A 19,694-nucleotide genomic window follows, 5' to 3' on the forward strand; every position below is an offset into this window, starting at 1 on the left:
TGACTAGAGAGGAATCTAATTATTGCGGTCCAAAATAGATCTGCCTGAAAGGGTGGTAGAGGCAGAAATCCAAAATTTAAAATATGTACTGTAACTTACAGGATGCGAGATGAAGAAACAGAAAGTGGGATTAGGCTGGTTGGCTCCTCATCAGCTGGCATAGCGATGATGGACCGAATAGCCTCTTTCTGTGCTGTAAATTGATATGATTCTATGACTGAGGTTCAACTGAGGGAGTTTGAAGAGCTAAGGTACAGAATACAATGGTAGCAGTCCAGAGATTAATTCCTTTGAAATTAATCTCTGGATTGCTACCAAAGCCAACCACAAATTGACATAGGGACAAACAGATTATAGGTATGAATATATAGTGTAGTGTTCCAATTCATGGGGTACTGGCATCAATACTGGGAAAAGAGGGAGCTGCTCCCTCCACTTAAACTGGGCCAAAAACACTGTCCTGCAAACTGAATAACTAGGGCAGTAGATAGGATTAATAACTAATAAAAGGCGGGTGGGGGGCGGCGGCGGTGAGGAGGAGGAAGGAATAACAGAGAGAGAGAGAGAGAGAGAGCCCTGATATTGGGCTAACGTATTAGAATGCATTGAGGATTGCAAACAAATAGAAAACTGAGGGTAGGAATGAATGGATCAGTTTCAGTATGGCAGAATGTAACTCAGAGTGTCTCAGGATTTGGTCAGTGGGTCTCAGCTATTGGCAACTGAAGCAATGACTGAGACGACAGAACTAGGTGTAATGCATCCAAATTTGATGATACAAAACTCAGTGGAAAAGTAAGCTTTGAGGAGGATACGAAAAAGCTGCAAAAGGAGGCACTGGTTAAGGAACTGGGTAAGAGAGTGGCAGAAGGAATATTAGATGGAGAAGTGTGAAATTATCCAATTTGGTCGGAAGAATGGAAAAGCAGAGGTTTTTGTTAAATCTGTGAAACTAGTATAAAATTGGTATGAAAAGAGAGTGGGAAGTCCTTCTACATAAATCAAAGGATGTGAACATGAAGTTACAGTGAGCAATTAGGAATACAAATTGTATGTTTGCCTTTATTGTAAGGCGACTGGAGTACAAGAGTACTGAAGCCTTGCTCCAATTATATAGAGCTTTGCCGAGATTGTACATGGTGTAGTGTAACATTTTAGTCTACTTAGCTATTTGCTTTGCAATGGTTCAGTATATTCTTGAGATGACAAGGGTGTCTTTGAGGAGAGATTGAATAGATTGGACATCATCTCCAGAATTTTGAATAATCGAGTCAGAGGTTTACAGCATGGAAGCAGGTCCTTCGGCCCAACTTGGAAATAAATGGATGTATTAGTGGGAGGCAACATGGTTTTGTGAAGGGGAGGTCATGTCTCACGAACTTGATTGAGTTTTTCGAGGAAGTGAAGATGATGATTGATGAGGGTAGGGCAGTGGATGTTGTCTACATGGACTTCCGTAAGGCCTTTGACAAGGTCACTCATGGAAGACCGGTGCAGAAGGTGAAGTCGCATGGGATCAGAGGTGCGCTGACAAGGTGGATACAAAATTGGCTCGGTCAAAGAAGACAGAGGGTAGCAGTGGAAGGGTGCATTTCTGAATGGAGGGCTGCGACAAGTGGTGTTCCTCAGGGATCAGTGCTGGGACTTTTGCTGTTTGTAATATATATATATATAAATGATTTGGAGAAAAATAACTGGATTGATTAGTAAGTTTGCGGACGACACAAAGGTTGGTGGATTTGCAGACAGCGATGAGGACCATCAGAAGATGCAGCAGCATATAGATCAGTTGGAGACTTGGGCGGAGAGATGGCAGATGGAGTTTAATCTGGACAAATGTGAGGTAATGTACTTCGGAAAGTCTAATACAGATAGGAAGGAGACAGTAAATGGCAGAACCCTTAGGAATACTGATGGGCAAAGGGATCTTGGGTGTACAGGTACACAGGTCATTGAAAGTGGCAATGCAGGTGGAGAAGGTAGTCAAGAAGGCATATGGCATGCTTGCCTTCATCGGCCGGGATACTGAGTTTGAAAATTGGCAAGTCATGTTGACACTTTATAGAACCTTAGTGAGCCGCATTTGGAATATAGTGTTCAATTCTGGTCGCCACACTACCAGAAGGATGTGGAGGCTTTGGAGAGGGTACAGAAAAGATTTACCAGAATGTTGCCTGGTATGGAAGGCATTAGCTATGAGGAGAGGTTGCAGAAACTTGGTTTGTTCTCACTGGAGCGACAGAGGTTGAGGGGAGACCTGATAGAACATAGAACACAGAACATTACAGCGCAGAACAGGCCCTTCGGCCCACGATGTTGCGCCGACCAGTTAAAAAACAATGACCCACTAACCTAAACCAATCCCTTTTCGTCCGTAAACCTATCCACGGATCTCTTAAATGCCCCCAAACTAGGCGCATTTACAACCGCAGCAGGCAGGGCATTCCAATCCCTCACCACCCTCTGGGTAAAGAACCTACCCCTGACATCCGTCCTATAACTACAACCCCTTAATTTAAAGCCATGCCCCCTCGTGCTAGATTTCTCCATCCGAGGAAAAAGGCTATCACTGTCCACCCTATCTAAACCTCTAATCATCTTATATGTTTCAATAAGATCCCCTCTTAGCCGCCTTCTTTCCAGCGAAAACAACCCCAAATCCCTCAGTCTCTCCTCATAGGACCTCCCCTCCATACCAGGCAACATCCTGGTAAACCTCCTCTGCACCCTCTCCAAAGCCTCCACATCCTTCCTGTAATGTGGGGACCAGAACTGCACACAGTACTCCAAGTGCGGCCGCACCAGAGTTGTGTACAGTTGCAACATGACGCTGCGACTCCTAAATTCAATCCCCCTACCAATAAACGCCAAGACACCGTATGCCTTCTTAACAACCCTATCTACTTGATTCCCAACTTTCAGGGATCTATGTACACATACACCTAGATCCCTCTGCTCCTCCACACTATTCAAAGTCTTCCCATTAGCCCTATACTCAACACATCTGTTATTCCTACCAAAGTGAATTACCTCACACTTCTCCGCATTAAACTCCATCCGCCACCTCTCGGCCCAGCTCTGCAACCTGTCTAAGTCTTCCTGCAAACTATGACACCCTTCCTCACTATCTACCACACCTCCGACTTTGGTGTCATCAGCAAATTTACTAATCCACCCAACTATACCCTCATCCAGATCATTAATAAAAATTACAAACAGCAGTGGCCCCAAAACAGATCCCTGAGGCACACCACTCGTAACCGAACTCCATGACGAATATTTACCATCAACCACCACCCTCTGTCTCCTATCTGCTAGCCAAAAGAAGTCCACAAGATTATGAGAGGCATGGACAGAGTGGATAGTCAGAAGCTTTTTCCCAGGGTGGAAGAGTCAATTACGTTTAAGGTGCGAGGGACAAGTTTTAAAAGAGATATACGAGGCAGATTTTTTTTACACAGAGAGTGCTGGGTACCTCGAACTCACTGCCAGGGGAGGTAGTGGAAGCGGATGCGGTAGTGGCTTTTAAGGGGCGTCTTGACAAGTACATGAATGAGATGTGAATGGAGAGATATATTCCCCGGAAGTGTAGGGGGTTTTAGTTAAGTCAGGCAGCATGGAGGGCTGAAGGGCCAGTTCCTGTGCTGTAATTTTCTTTGTCCTTTTTGTTCTTTGTCCATGCCGCCACTTTTTTAAAAACCCTTAAGTTAATCCCAATTGTCCACATTTGGCCCATATCCCTCCATACCCATCGTACCCTCCTCTACTATTACCTCTGGCAGCTTGTTCCAGACACTCACCATCCTCTGTGTGAAAAAAGTGTCCCCTTTGGACACTTTTGTACCTCTCCTGTCTCACCGTAAACCTATGCCCTCTACTTTTAGACTCCCTACCTTTGGGAAAAGATATTGACTATCTACCTTATCTCTGCCTCTCATTATTTTATAGACCTCTATAAGGTCACCCCTCAGCCTCTTACGCTCCAGAGAAAAAAGACCCAGTCTACTCAGCCTCTCCTTATAACTCAATCCCGGTAGCATCCTGGTAAATCTTTTCTGTACTCTTTCTAGTTTAATAATATCCTTTCTATAATAGGGTGACTAGAATTGCACACAGTATACCAAGTGTGGCCTCACCAATTACTTGTACAATTTTAACAAGACGAGCCAACTCCTGTATTCAGTGTTCTGACGATGAAACCAAGCTTGCTGAATGCCTTCTTCACCACTTTGTCCATCTGTGACTCCACTTTCAAGGAGCTATGAACATGTACCCCTAGATTTCTTTGTTCTGTAAGTCTCCCCAACACTCTACCATTAACTGAGTAAGCCCTGCCCTGGTTCAATCTACCAAAATGGATCACCTCGCATTTGTCTAAATTAAATTACATCTGCCATTCGTTAGCCCATTGGCCCAATTGATCAAGATCCCGTTGCAATGGGAGATAACTTTCTTCACTGTCCACTATGCCACCAATCTTGGTGTCATCTGCAAACTTACTAACCATGCCCCCTATATTCTCATGCAAATCATTAATATAAATGACAAATAACAGTGGGCCCAGCACTGATCCCTGAGGTACACCGCTGGTCACAGGCCTCCAGCTTGAAAAACAACACTCTACAACCACCCTCTGGCTTCTGTCAAGGAGCCAATTTTGTATCCAATTAGGTACCTCACCCTGGATCCCGTGAGATTTAAGTTTATGCAACAATTTACAATGCAGTACCTTGTCAAAGGCCTTGTTAAAGTCCATGTAGACAACATCAACTACACTGCCCTCATCTACCTTCTTGGTCACCCCTTCAAAAAACTCAATTAAATTTGTGAGACATGATTTACCACTCACATAGCCATGCTGACTGTCCCTAATCAATCCTTGCATCTCTAAATGCCTGTAGATCCTGTCTCTCAAAATACCATCCAGCAATTTACCCACCACAGATGTGAGGCTCAGTGGCCTGTAGTGCCCAGGCTTTTCCCTGCTGCCCTTTTAAAACAAAGGCATAACATTTGCCACTCTCAATCTTCAGGCACTTCACCCGTGACTATCGATGATTGAAATATCTCGGCTAGGGGACCTGCGATTTCCTCCCTAGCCTCCCACAATGTCCTGGGATATACTTCATCAGGTCCTGGGATTTAACTGCCTAATGCGCTTTAAGACTTCCAGCACCTCCTTCTCTGTAATACGTACACTCTTCAAGACATCACTATTTATTTCCCCAAGTTCTCTAACATCCATGCTTTTCTCAACAGTAAATATTGATGAGAAATATTCATTTAGGATCTCACTCATCTCTTATGGATCTGCACATAGACGACCTTGTTGATCCTTAAGAGGCCCTACTCTCTCCCTAATTACTCTTTTCCCTTTATGTATTTACATAAGAACATAAGAAATAGGAGCAGGAGTAGGCCATCTAGCCCTTCGAGCCTGCCCCGCCATTCAATAAGATCATGGCTGATCTGTCGTGTCTCAGTTCCACATTCCCGCCCTCTCCCCATAACCCTTAATCCCCTCTCTTATCAAAAACCCATCAACTCGCGTCTTAAAAATATTTAGCGAGGCAGCCTCCACCACCTCAACGGGCAGAGAATTCCAGAGATTCACCACCCTTCGAGTGAAGAAGTTCCTCCTCAGCTCCGTTCTAAACCGCCCCCCCTTTATCTTGAGGCTGTGCCGCCTAGTCCTACTGTCCTTTCTGAGCGGGATTGTAGAAGTTCTTTGGATTCTCCTTTGCCTTATCTGTCGAAACAATTTCGTGCCCCCTTTTTGTCCTCCTGATTTTTCTCTTAACTCTATTCCTACACCCACTATATTCTTCAAGAGGTTCACTTGATCCCAGCTGCCTATACATGTCATGTGCCCCTTTCTTCTTCTAGGCCAAGGCCTCAACATGCTAAGTCATCCATGGTTCCTGACTTCTGCCAGCCTTGCCCTTGACGCCAAGAAAAATGCATTTATCCTGAACCCTGCTTAACACACTTTTGAAAGCATCCCACTTACCAGGCGTCCCTTTGTCTTCCCACAGACTCTCCCAATTAACTTTTGAAAGTTCCTGCCTAATACCATCAAAATTGGCTTTGCCCCAATTTAGAATTTAACTTTTGGGACAGACCTATCATTCTCCATACCTATCTTAAAACTAATAGAACTATGGTCACTGGTCCCAAACTGATCCCTCACTAACACTTCTGTCACCTGCCCTTCTTATTTCCCAAGAGGAGGTCAAGTTTTTAGCGAGAGGCAACTGCAAAAATTCTTGAACGTTTACCAGGATTGAAGGTGAGTGGCAATTTCCCATGGCTAGAGCATCCGGAACTAGGAATTAAAGTCTCAGGATATGGGTTCAGCCATTTAAACTGCAACGAGGAAATGTTTCTACACTCCAAGGGCTATGAATCCTTGGAATTCTCTACCACAAAAAGATTGTGGCTGCTTAGTTGATAAGTGTATCCAAGACTGAGATCAATGGAATTTTAGGCATTAAGAGAATATGGAGATTTAGAGTGAGGACAGGAAAAGTGGCGATTACGCAGCTTTAGTCATGATCTTTTGTGAATACTGGAGCAAACTCAATGGGCCAAAAGGCCAAATCTAGCTCCTATTTTTTATGTTCTTAAATGGAAAGTATTGCCTCTGCGATCCCCTCCATACTTAAGAACATAAGAAATAGGAGCAGGAGTAGGCCATCTAGCCCTTCGAGCCTGCCCCGCCATTCAGTAAGATCATGGCTGATCTGTCGCTGCTCAGTTCCACTTTCCCGCCCTCTCCCCATAACCCTTAATCCCCTCTCTTATCAAAAACCCATCAACCCGTGTCTTAAAAATATTTAGCGAGGCAGCCTCCACCACTTCAACGGGCAGAGAATTCCAGAGATTCACCACCCTTTGAGTGAAGAAGTTCCTCCTCAACTCCGTTCTAAACCGTCCCCCCTTTATCTTGAGGCTGTGCCCCCTAGTCCTACTGTCTTTTTTGAGCGGGAAGAGTCTCTCCACCTCTATCCTATCCATCCCATTCATCATCTTATACGTCTCAATGAGATCTCCCCTCATTCTTCTAAACTCTAACGAGTACAAGCCTAGTTTATTCAGCCTCTCCTCATAGCTCAACCCCCTCAACTCCGGTATCAGCCTAGTAAACCTCCTCTGCACTCCCTCCAAGGCCAAAATATCTTTGCGCAGGTGCGGCGCCCAAAACTGCACACAGTACTCCAGCTGCGGCCTCACCAGTGCCCTATACAGCTGCAGCAAGACCTCCCTACTTTTATATTCAATCCCCCTCGCTATGAAGGCCAGCATCCCATTCGCCTTCCTGACCACATGCTGCACCTGCAAGCTGGGTTTTTGCGACTCATGCACAAGGACCCCGAGGTCCCTCTGCACCGTCGCCTGCTGCAGTTTTTCGCCCCGTAAGTAATAGTCCTTCCTACCATTATTCCTACCAAAGTGGACCACCTCACACTTGCCAACATTAAATTCCATTTGCCATTTCCTGGCCCATTCGCCCAGCCTATCTAGATCCTTCTGCAGACTCTCCACACCCTCCGCACAATTTGCCGTTCCCCCAATCTTGGTGTCATCAGCAAATTTCGACACCCTACACTCGGTTCCCTCCTCCAGATCATCTATATAAATGGTAAAAAGCTGAGGCCCCAGCACCGACCCCTGGGGCACTCCACTAGTCACCATCCGCCAATCCGAATAGCACCCGTTGACCCCCACTCTCTACCTCCTATTTGACAACCAATCCTCTATCCACGCTAACACCCTACCCCCAACTCCATGTCCCTCGACCTTCTGCAATAACCTCTTGTGAGGTACTTTGTCAAATGCCTTCTGAAAATCCAGAAAGACCACATCCACCGGCTCTCCTCTATCCACCGCCCTAGACACATCCTCATAGAACTCCAGTAAATTTGTCAGACACGACTTCCCTTTAATGAAACCGTGCTGCGTCTGCTCTATCAAGCAATTCCTTTCAAGATGCCTCACAATTTCCTCCTTAATGACGGATTCTAACATTTTACCTACCACAGACGTTAAACTAACCGGCCTATAATTCCCTGCTTTTTGCCTGGCACCCTTCTTAAACAACGGCGTAACATTAGCCGTTTTCCAATCTTCCGGCACTTCCCCGGAATCCAGCGACGTCTGGAAAATAACCACCAAGGCATCCACTATCACCTCCGCCATTTCTTTCAGAACCCTCGGATGCATTCCATCCGGTCCTGGGGACTTGTCCACAATCAGCCCCTCCAGTCTGTCGAGCACCGCCTCTCTAGTAGCAGTAATGTCATTAAGACCCTCCAGTCCTACCACCTTTCCATCGCTAACACCCGGCAAATTATTCACGTCCTCCTCCGTGAAGACAGAAACAAAAAAGTTATTCAATACCTTAGCCATATCCCCATCCCCTACCACTAGGTCCCCTTTCTCATCCTCTAAAGGACCAACATTCACCCTAGCCAGCCTCTTCCTTTCCATATATTTATAAAAACTCTTGCTATCTTTTTTTATATTAAGCGCTAGCCCAGCTTCATAGTTTCTCCTACCCTTCTTTATCAACTTCTTTGTCAATCTTTGTTGACATTTAAACCTCTCCCAATCCTCTTCTCGCCCACTACTCTTAGCTACTCTAAATTCCTCCGCTTTTAATTTAACACTTTCCTTCACCTCCTTCGTTATCCACGGCTTATTACCTCTCCTCCTACAGTCCTTTTTGACCATCGGAATAAATTTCCGCTGAGCACCAAGAAAGATTTCCTTAAAGATCCTCCACTGCTCCTCAGCAGACCCTCCCTCCAACGCGCTCCCCCAGTCAACATTCGCCAATTCTTCTCTCATCCTACCGTACTCCCCTCTATTCAAACAAAGTACGCGTGTCTGGGAACCCACTTTCTCCTCCTCCATCTGCACCAGAAACTCCATCATACAATGATCACTCTCCCCAAGAGGATCCTTCACCGCAAGGTCCCTAATTCTACCCGCCTCATTACATAGCACGAGATCCAAGATAGCTCGCTCCCTCGTCGGCTCCAACACGCACTGTTCCAGGAAACTATCCCGGCAGCATTCCAAGAACTCCTCCTCGAGCCCACCGCGTCCAACATGGGTCGACCAATCAATATGCAGATTGAAATCCCCCATAACTACGGCCGTCCCATTCCTGCACGCCGCACTTATTTGCGCGTTAACAGCCCGCCCCACCTCCAGATCATTATTCGGGGGCCTATAGACGACACCCACCAGCGTCTTCCTCCCTTTGCTGTTCCTAATCTCCACCCACAACGATTCCACGTTCTGCTCCTTGGCTCCAATATCATCCCTTGCTACCACCTTGATGCTATCCTTAATCAGCAACTTAATTTGACTACAAGTACAATCCATCTGGACCTGGGGATTTACTCTCTAAATTTGGCTCATCTGGCTGTTTGGTAGTACAGAAACTGGGAATTGCTGAAAAAAGACTGATGTCAACATTTGTTGTCTTGCATACATCAGGACGCTTTGCAAGAATACCAGCATTAAGGAAAAACAATAATTTCCACTGGATGATAGGTAAATGCTGATTGGTTGGCAAGTGGACTCTGATTGATAGAGGCATTGCCATGAAGAATGCACCAGTTGATGATGGCTGGCAAATAACTGCCAAGTGTTGTTTGAAAACTTAAACCAGGCAGCTTGACCCTGATTGGTCAAGGCATTGTCCTGGGGAATAAATCAGCAAGTGGCTATCACATATTTTGTTTAGCTGAAGCAGGCACAATTTGTGTACATACATGTTCATAGTCTACCAAGAACAAGGCATTATGTATTAATACATGTAGCTTCCAGCTCATTCTCTGGCTCCTAGCTCCTTTTCTTCCACCCTAACCATTGTAACATCCCCTTTGACTCCTTCCACTGTCGTGGTTTTCTCTTTGTTTCACATTTCCTTTTCATATCAACTGCTTTCTGATTTCATTCTTACTTCTATTTATTCATTTGACCTCACTATTAGTTAGTGTGTAGCTTTGTAATGGAATGTATTTCTCCTGAATGCTATCCATCTATTTACATATCACTGATTACTGTTTAATGTGTTTCGAAATACTTACCTTCATTAGATCTATCCTTGACCTCTTTTTCTTAACCTGTAGTTTTGCTCCATAGTGTTGGTTTCTCGTCATCTTGAACCATTTTTATGCAGCAATATCTACTCCTTTGATGTTCTCCCATGCTTACTTCTTGTTATCTGACCTGGTTCATTCCCCATTAGTATTTAATTTCTTATGGATAGGCGGGATGTTTATTAAACAGCATTAAATTCTCCTCTCACCATCTGTCCACAAACAGAAAAGTGTTTTTGATACGTCCCACTCTTTATAAGCCATGGTGTATTTCCCAATCCCTCAGTTTTGGCGGATCCAATTTCTATTTCATCTCAGCAGATGAGCAGACTCCTGTTGGTCAGCCTGGGTTATGAAATGCAGATGACCTTTGTATAGTTCTCTTTGAATTTGGTCTGTGCAGCTCAGAAGGTGTCATGATTGACTCTTCAGGGATAATAATGGGCGGGTTTCTCCGATACTGCATAGATTCAAACATCTTAGGTTTTCAAGTCTCAATTTTTTTTAAGAGGTAATGATGAACACATCTCTATACACGTTTATTTAAAAATATATAGGGCAAGGTCTTTGTCCCTCACACATCCTTACTGAGGTTTCTTATAAATTAGGATCCTAAAGGATCTTTTTACACACTGTAAAAACTTTATTCCCATTTTCCCTTTCAATCCTACTTCAAGCCAGTTTGAAATCTCTCATGTTTATCTTTTTTTACTGACTTCTACAGATTTACCTATATATTTGGCTTTCCATTTTTTTTCCACTATTTAATAATATGTGGTATACCTTCTACTGATAAGATGACCTATTACTCTCTGTCCTTTACCTCAACCTGTATCTGCTTTCTAATGAAACCAAATGAATCACTAATCTGTTCTTTGTGAGTAATCTTAAAACATTCAAATGTTAATTAAAAATATAAGTCTTACATTCCACGTGGACGTTAAGAAAGAGAAAGAGGATGTGTTGGAACTTTTAAATTCTATCAAGATAGATAAGTTGCCGGGACCGGATGGGATGTAACCCAGTTTTCTGAGGGAGATGAGGGAAGTGATTGCAGCGCTCCTGGCGATGATCTTTGTGTCGTCAATGGAGACGGGAGAGGTTCCAGAGGATCGCGGATGTGGTTTCTATTTTCAGGAAAGGGAACAGAGATAGCCCGAGAAATTACTGACCAGTGAGTCTGACCTCAGCGGTTGGTAAGTTGATGGAGAGGATTCTGAGGGACAAGATTTATGAGCATTTAGAGAAGTTTAGTATGATAAGAAATAGTCAGCACGGCTTTGTCAGGGCAGGTCGTGCCTTACGAGCCTAGCTGAGTTCTTTGAAAATGTGACTGAACACACTGACGAAGGAAGAGCAGTGGATGTGGTTTACATGGACTTCAGCAAGGCGTTTGATAAGGTCCCCCACGCAAGACTTCTTGAGAAGGTGAGAGGGCGTGGGATCCAAGGGGCTTTGGCCTTGTGGATCCAGAACTGGCTTGCCTGCAGAAGGCAGAGAGTGGTTGTGGATGGGTCTTTTTCTGCATGGAGGTCGGTCACCAGTGGAGTGCCCCAGGGATCTGTTCTAGGACCCTTGCTGTTTGTCATTTTCATACATGACCTGGATGAGGAAGTGGAGGGATGCGTTAGTAAGTTCGCTGATGACACGAAGGTTGGTGGTGTTGTGGATAGTCTGGAGGGATGTCAGAAGTTGCAGCGTGACATAGATAGGATGCAAGACTGGGCGGAGAAGTGGCAGATGGACTTCAACGCGGATAAATGTGTAGTGTCCATTTTGGCAGGTCTAACGGGATGAAGGAGTACAATATCAAGGGTAGGAGTCTTAGCAGTGTTGAGGAGCAGAAGGACCTTGGGGTCTGGGTCCATAGGACTCTTAAATTGGCCTTGCAGGTGGAGGATGTGGTCAAGGCGGCATATGGTGTACTGGCCTTCATTAATCGAGGGACTGAGTTTAGGAGTCAGGAGGTAATGCTGCAACTTTATAAGACCCTTGTCAGACCCCACTTGGAGTACTGTGCGCAGTTCTGGTCGCCTCAGTACAGGAAGGACGTGGAAGCTGTTAAGAGGGTGCAGAGGAGATTTACAAGGATGTTGCCTGGATTGGGAGGCATGCCTTATGAAGATAGGTTGGGGGAGCCAGGTCTCTTCTCCCTGGAGAGACGAAGGTTGAGAGGCGATCTGATAGAACATTATAAAATGTTGAGAGGAATAGATAGGGTGGATTCTCGGAGGCTATTTACCAGGGCTGAAGTGGTCACCAAGAGAGGACACAAGTTTAAGATGCTGGAGAGCAAGTACAGAGGAGATGTTAGGGGTAGGTTTTTCACTCAGAGGGTGGTGAGTGAGTGGAATCAGCTGCCGTCAGTGATGGTAGAGGTGAACTCGCTGGTCTTTTAAAAGACTTCTGGATGAGTACATGGGATTGGGAGTTACTGATAGTTCTATGGCCTGGTAGGTATGGATGTGATCAGTGCAACTTGTGGGCCAAAGGGCCTGTTTGTGCTGTAGTGTTCTATGTTCCACTTATAACACAGTGCCCCTCAAGTGCAATATACCCAATTGTTGCATTTGATTTTTTCCAATTTTATTGACTAATAATTAAAAAATCTCCAAGTCTTAACTTATCCAAACATGAAGTGTATTTGAGGGACCGCACTGGTTTAACTGAGAAAGAAAAGCACAGCAAATATATAAAGTTCTTGAATAAATAAGTGACTGATTAGAAGGGGTAAAGAAATGACAACTTATTATTTTACCTGTGAAAAGGTTGTTAAACCAGGCTTTTGTTGTATTTTTTCTGGAAGACACAACATCACATCTTCAACATTTCCACCACCGTATCTTTTTTATAGCAATGTCAAATCCAAATATTCTTGTTTAAATAGGAACCCAGAGACAAATCATACTAACGTTCATAAATTTGATTCTGCTTCCATTTTTGTAAGATAGTGGGTTAGAGCACTGCCAGGATTAAAAAAAAATACCCAGTCAGATTTAAACACCAGGCTGTGTTGAATTTGCAGCTGGGGGGAATCATCTTTGGCCATGACCATTTAGTCCTGAATAAACGTTATAGATGAGGAGAATACCGAGCTCACATTTGATGGCCAGGTAACTGATTAATGAACCAAAACTCACCATCCAACATCCAATTTCCAAAGAACAGGTATGTGGGACCTGTACAAGAAAGTTACCTCAACCCACTGAAAAGACATCACATGAGATCTAGTCTTCTGAAAAGGGGTGGTATGGTAGGTAGGGGAACTAGAAGAGGGTATCCTTATTCCAAGAGGAGATATGGAGTAGTGTTTTTTCATCTCAGTGGATGGAATATTACTCTCTTCAGACCTAGGTTGTCCAATCTCAGTCAATTCTCTTGTGGTTGTTAGTTTTTACCACAAAACTTCCCCATATTCAGCATGGATTGCCATTAAATTAATAGCCTAAGAGATTCCATTTAACAGCTGATACAGAGATGGCAAATTTCACACAGATTGAGCAAAAAGTGCCTTTCAGAGGTTGAGCACAGTGAGGTGGTTAAAGCATGGTGTTCAGACAGAGTAAAGGGAGTTAGATCAGGCACAGAATGCTAAAGACTGGGTGCAGATGATGGCAAATATTAAATTCCTTAACATTATGACAGAAGGAAGAAAACATTTTTGACTGCTAAAGAACAACCAATGGTTTGACTGCCTTCACCATCCAAAGCAACTGAAATGTTGACTGATGAGCTCAAAATAGAAAAAAGTGAGTACCAAAACTATAGGGATCATTTAACGCTCTTGAGTGCCTGACAATAAATGCTGTATGTGGATTATAGTAGAGGCAGCTTTCTGCAAACTTGGATCATGCCCTTTTGTTCTGGATTTCACCACCAGCTGAAGTAGTTTCTCTGTATTCACCATATCAAGTATCTTTATTGTTTGAACACCTCAATTAGATCAGCCTTCAAAATAATACTCCAGTTAGGTTCTGATCAAGGTAATTTTTGATCGTTTTTGATTTAATTTATTGTCACATGTATTAACATATAGTGAAAAGTATTGTTTCTTGCGTGCTATACAAAGCATACTGTTCATAGAGAAGGAAATGAGACAATACAGGATGTACTGTTTCAGTCATAGCTAGGACGTAGAGAAAGATCAACTTAATGCAAAGGAAGTCCATTCAGAAGTCTGACAGCAACAGGGAAGAAGCTGTTCTTGAGTCAGTTGGTACGTGACCTCAGACTTTTGTACTTTTTTCCCAAAGGAAGAAAGTGGAAGAGAGAATGGGGTCCTTAATTGTGCTGGCTGCTTTGCAGAGGCAGCGGGAAGCGTAGACAGAGTTAACAGATGGGAAACTGGTTGGCGTGATGGATTGGGCTACATTTTCTTGTGGGACAGGAGGAACAGGCATGCTCCTCTAGGCTCCACAAGAAAACCTTGGGCCCACGTAGCCCCAGAGTTCCCCATCTCTTCCCTTAACCACAGTTGCATCCATCCTACCCCAATGTACTTACCTGACCAGCCAGGGACAATTCACATCATTCCTGTCCTCCGATCTTGCACTCAGGTCAGGCAGGTTAAAGCCTGATGAAGCCAAGGAGTTAAGAATGCCTGCCATTCACCCCTGCTCTCTTGCCTAGAGTTACAATCGGGACTCACCATTTTTCTCCTCTGCTTAACGTGATACCTTTTGTGGGAAAATAGAGTCATCTGAAACTTTCATCTCACTGTGTAGCTTTGTATAACAAGGACAACTTTTTTTTTAAGCTTCCATGAAGCTTTCCAGATTAATACGATCCAAGCAACTCAAAACCGCTTACAGATTTCAGCTATTTACAAGGTTACTGCAATGGGCAAAATGTTTACATGGGAGTGAACAGAATTCAGATTAACCACTTACACATGCACAGCGTGCGAAACATTCTAGCCTGTTATGCCAAACACATGCATAGGTCACTAAGGTTTCTGCAACAGTTGTTACTAGGCACCCATTCCTCCAGTTTCTGAATTTCCTCAGTTGGCTTGGCAGCCCCCAAGTCTGCTCACTCGCACAGATGCACAATACAACTGTCACGAAAATGCCTCCTGTGCAAACGAGCTGCACGTACAGCAGAACAGATTTGCTACTTTTGAGTTATCAGTTTACTCAGTAGAATTCTGAGTCATACAAGGAGAAATGTAAACAGAAAAAACAGCTGCTCTGCCAAGGTAGCAATTTTCAGAGTCAGTGTGAATGAACTGATTTAATTTGCATCTTCTTAAGAAGGGGCCAGATCTGCATCTTTTCTCCACTGGATTGAATTTGAATTGAAAGGCTGAGTGAATGGGGCATAGCTACGTATTTAATGAAGACTGAAGTTCTTGCAGCAACTTCCACTGCCTGGGACACAGACGTCATTAACATGCAACCTGCACGCTTCAGCTTACAAGCATCAATTTCCTTAATTCTCCTCTTTTGCCTCCCCCCTCCCTTTCCCCTATTTCAACAGAAAACAAAGCAGTATTCCAAGAAATGTCTATGCACTGTACTTTGCAACGGAAACAGCACAAAAACAAAATCAGCAAAACACAAGCAAAATTGTTAACACTGTACCGCAGCCAAAGATTTAAGTCTGTCTCCCATTAACTCCAAAACTCATTTATCTGATCCACTGGAAATATCATCAAACACCAGAGGCCACCCATCAACATAGGCAGCATCAGAGACCGTCAGGACCAATATTTAAAGATCATGAAGTTTTGTCAGTATTTATAATCATGGGGCCGATAACCATACAGGTTATTAAAAACAAAGCACTGTTACTTTCAAAATTTAGATAATGGTACAAGCGCCGAGTTTAAGAAGTCAGATTGTCAATGCTTCCTCAGAAGTGAAGATCACTCCTCGAGGCTACTGCTGTTAATACTTTTCACAGTTGGACAAGCAATCTACACAACTTTTGAGTTGTTCTGTTGGACGGATATTTTAACAGCATAATATGGACTGTACATGCAGATTCGAACAAACTGCTCTTCTTTTTTGCAGTTTTTCAAGAATTAGTCATCTTCTACCAATAATGCCAAGAATTTGACTCCAAAGACATACAAAGTCTAACAAAAGGTCAAGAATTGCAAATGAAGAAAGTTAACAACAAAATGCACTTTACACCCGCATTGACATAAGGAGAGGGTAGTGCCAGAGGACTGCAGCATTACAAATGTTACATCCCTGTTTAAAAAGTGGCAAGGGATCAACTTGGCAACTATCAGCCAGTCAGCCCAATTTGAGGAAACTTCTTCAAGGCAATAATTTTGGACAAAATTAATAAGCTTTTGAAAAAATATGGGCTAATAAACGAAAGCCAACACTGATGACTTGTTGAAGGCAAATGCTGTTCGATTAACTTGATTCCGTCCTTTGGTGAAGTAACCGAGTGAATCGTAAAACACAACATGGTTGTTATGTTGAGGGGTGATACAGTGATTAGCACTGCTGCCTCACAGTGGCAGAGACCCCGGTTCAATTCTCGGCTTGGGTCACTGTCTGTGTGGAGTTTACACATTCTCCCCGTGTCTGTGTGGGTTTCCTCTGGGTGCTCCGGTTTCCTCCCAGTGTCTAAAGATGTGCAGGTTAGGTGAACTGGCCATGCTAAACTCTCCTTTAATGTACCTGAACAAGTGCCAGAGTGTGGCAAGTAGGGGATTTTCACAGTAATTTCATTGCAGTATTAATGTAAGCCTACTTGAGACTAATAAAAAACTTTAAACTTTTAAATTTTAAATGTATATGCACTTTCTAAAGGCGTCTGCCAAAGTACCACATAATAGATTTGTTAGCAAAATGGAAGCCCATGGAATTAAAGAAATAGAAGCAGCTCGGACAGAAGATTGACTCAAGGGGCAGAAAGCAGAGATGAACAATTGTTTCAGAGAGAACAGTATAAATTAGTGTTCACCCGGCATCAGTAATGGGACCACTACTCATTTTAGGTACATTCATAACCTGGATTTGGTAAACAAGGTATAATTTTAAAACTTGCAGATGGTGAATATTTTTTTAAGAACAGAAAATGCTACTCCCCTTGTTCAAGAAGGGGTGTAGAGACCATCCTGGGAATTATAGACCAGTGAGCCTTACTTACGCTGTGGACAAAGTTTTGGAAAGAATTATAAGGGATAGGATTTATAATCACCTCGAGGGAAATAAATTGATTAGGGATAGTCAACACGGTTTTGTGAAGGGTAGGTCGTGCCTCACAAACCTTATCGAGTTTTTTGAAAAGGTGACCAAAGAGGTGGATAAGGGTAAGGCAGTTGATGTGGTATATATGGATTTTAGCAAAGCATTTGATAAGGTTCCCCATGGTAGGCTATTGCAGAAAATGCAGATGCATGGGATTGAGGGTGATTTAGCAGTTTGGATCAGGAATTGCCTAGCTAATGGAAGACAGAGGGTGGTGGTTGATGGGAAATATTCAACCTGGAGTTCAGTTACAAGTGGTGTACCTCAAGGATCTGTTTTGGGGCCACTCCTGTTTGTCATTTTTATAAATGACCTAGATGAGGGTGTAGAAGGATGGATTAGTAAATTTACTGATGACACCAAAGTTGGAGGAGTTGTAAACAGCAAGGATGGATGTTACAGTTTGCAGAGGGACATAGATAAGCTGTAGAGCTGGGCCAAGAGGTGGCAGATGGAGTTTAAATCGGAAAAGTGTGAGGTGATTCACTTTGGTAAGAGTAACAGGAGTACAGAATATAGGGCTAATGGAAGGACTCTTACTAGTGTTGACGAGCAGGGAGATCTCGGTGTACATGTGCATAGTTCCCTGAAAGTTGGCACCCAGGTTGATAAGGCTGTTAAGAAGGCATACGGTGTGTTAGCTTTTATTGGTAGAGGGATTGAATTTCGGAGCCGTGAGGTCATGTTACAACTGTACAGAACTCTGGTGCGACCGCACTTGGAGTATTGCGTACAGTTCTGGTCGCCGCATTATAAGAAAGATGTGGAGGCATTGGAAAGGGTGCAGAGGAGGTTTACCAGGATGTTGCCTAGTATGGTGGGAAGGTCTTATGAGGAAAGGCTGAGGGACTTGAGGTTATTTTCATTAGAGAGAAGAAGGTTATGAGGTGACCTAATTGAGGCATACAAGATGATCAAAGGATTGGATAGGGTGGACAGTGAGAGCCTTTTACCTCGGATGGTGATGGCTAACACAAGGGGACATAGCTTTAAATTAAGGGGTGGTAATTATAGGACGGATGTCAGAGGTAGGTTCTTTACTCAGAGGGTAGTAAGGTCATGGAGTGCCCCACCTGCAGCAGGTGTGGACTTGCCAACTTTAAGGGCATTCAACTGGTCAGTGGATAGACATACGGATAATGTTGGAATAGTTTAGGTTAGAGGGTCATTAGACTGGTTCCACTGGTCGGCGCAACATCAAGGGCCGAAGGACCTGTACTGTGCTGTAATGTTCTATGTTCTAAATTTGGCAGATCTGGTGGCATCTGTAGAGACAGAAAAACAGAGGTAACGTTTCAAGACTACATGACTTCTTCACAGTTAGAGACATGGGAATGCGATGGATTGTATGCAGTATAAAAGGGGATGTAACAACTGCAGCAGAATAGTAGGTCAGTGATTGGTGGGTGCTAGGAGAAATTGCAACAAAGATATGTGAATCACAGGAACCATTAATGGCAACTTCCTCCTGCTAGTAACACTTCCCGTTTCATGATCTACACATCTCCGTTACAACATCTCCTAGCTCCCGCCAATCACTGACCTTGCACTCAAAGAACAATACAGCACGGGAACAGTCCCTTTGGCCTACCAGGCCTGTGCCAATCAAGTTGTCCTACCTAGACCAATTGCCTATATCCCTCTATTCTCCGCCTGTTCATGTGTCAATTCAGATAAGTCCTAAATGTTGCGAATGTGCCTGCCTCAACCACCTCATCTGGCAGTGCATTCCAGACCCCCACCACCTTGTGTGTAAAAAACTTCGCCTGTACATCTCTACTGAACCCTTCCCCCTTACCATGAACTTGTGCCCTCTTATAATTGTCATTTCAGCCCTGGGAAAAAGCTTCCAACTATTCACCCTATCTCTACTTCTTAATGTTATAAACTTCTGTCAGGTCGCCCCCTCAGTCTCCATCTTTCCAGGGAGAACAATCCTAATGTATTCAATGTCTCCTCATAGCTAATACCCTCCATACCAGGCAAAAGGTAAACCTTTTCAATACTCCCTCCAAAGCCTCCTTGCCCTTCTGGTAGTTTGGTAACCAGAATTGGATGCAGTTTTCCAAATGTGGCCTAACCAACATTTTATATAACCATGACATAATTTGCCAACTTTTATACTCAATGCCCCGACAAATGCTTTCTTCACCAACTTTTCCACATGCTGCCACTCTTAAGGATCTATGGTCCTGTACTCCCAGATCTCTGTCTACGCTCCTGATGGTTCTGCCATTTCTTTTATAGCTCCCACCTGAATTGGATCTACCAAAATGATTCACCTTGCATTTTTTTAAAAATGCCTACAGTACAGAAGAAGGCCATTCGACACATCAAGTCTGTACTGACCACAATCGCACCCAGGCCT

At 43.7% G+C, this 19,694-nt stretch overlaps 1 protein-coding gene across 8 annotated transcripts in view; it reads right to left on the minus strand.

Annotated features, from left to right (window-relative positions):
• Window positions 1–19,694, minus strand: part of znf438 (zinc finger protein 438) — a 215,410-nt gene that overhangs the window by 61,585 nt on the left and 134,131 nt on the right. Inside the window, exon 1 of one of the 8 annotated variants that reach the window (XM_080211971.1) lies at window positions 12,874–12,904. The exons of the other annotated variants lie outside the window; for them this stretch is intronic. The gene's annotated coding sequence lies outside the window, so the exon portion shown is untranslated. Of the gene's footprint in view, window positions 1–12,873; window positions 12,905–19,694 lie in introns of those variants that run through there. 8 annotated transcript variants of the gene reach the window in all.

The sequence above is a fragment of the Carcharhinus amblyrhynchos genome, chromosome 2 (genome assembly GCF_965287045.1).
Source record: "Carcharhinus amblyrhynchos chromosome 2, sCarAmb.v2.hapA, whole genome shotgun sequence".
Lineage (NCBI taxonomy): Eukaryota > Metazoa > Chordata > Chondrichthyes > Carcharhiniformes > Carcharhinidae > Carcharhinus > Carcharhinus amblyrhynchos.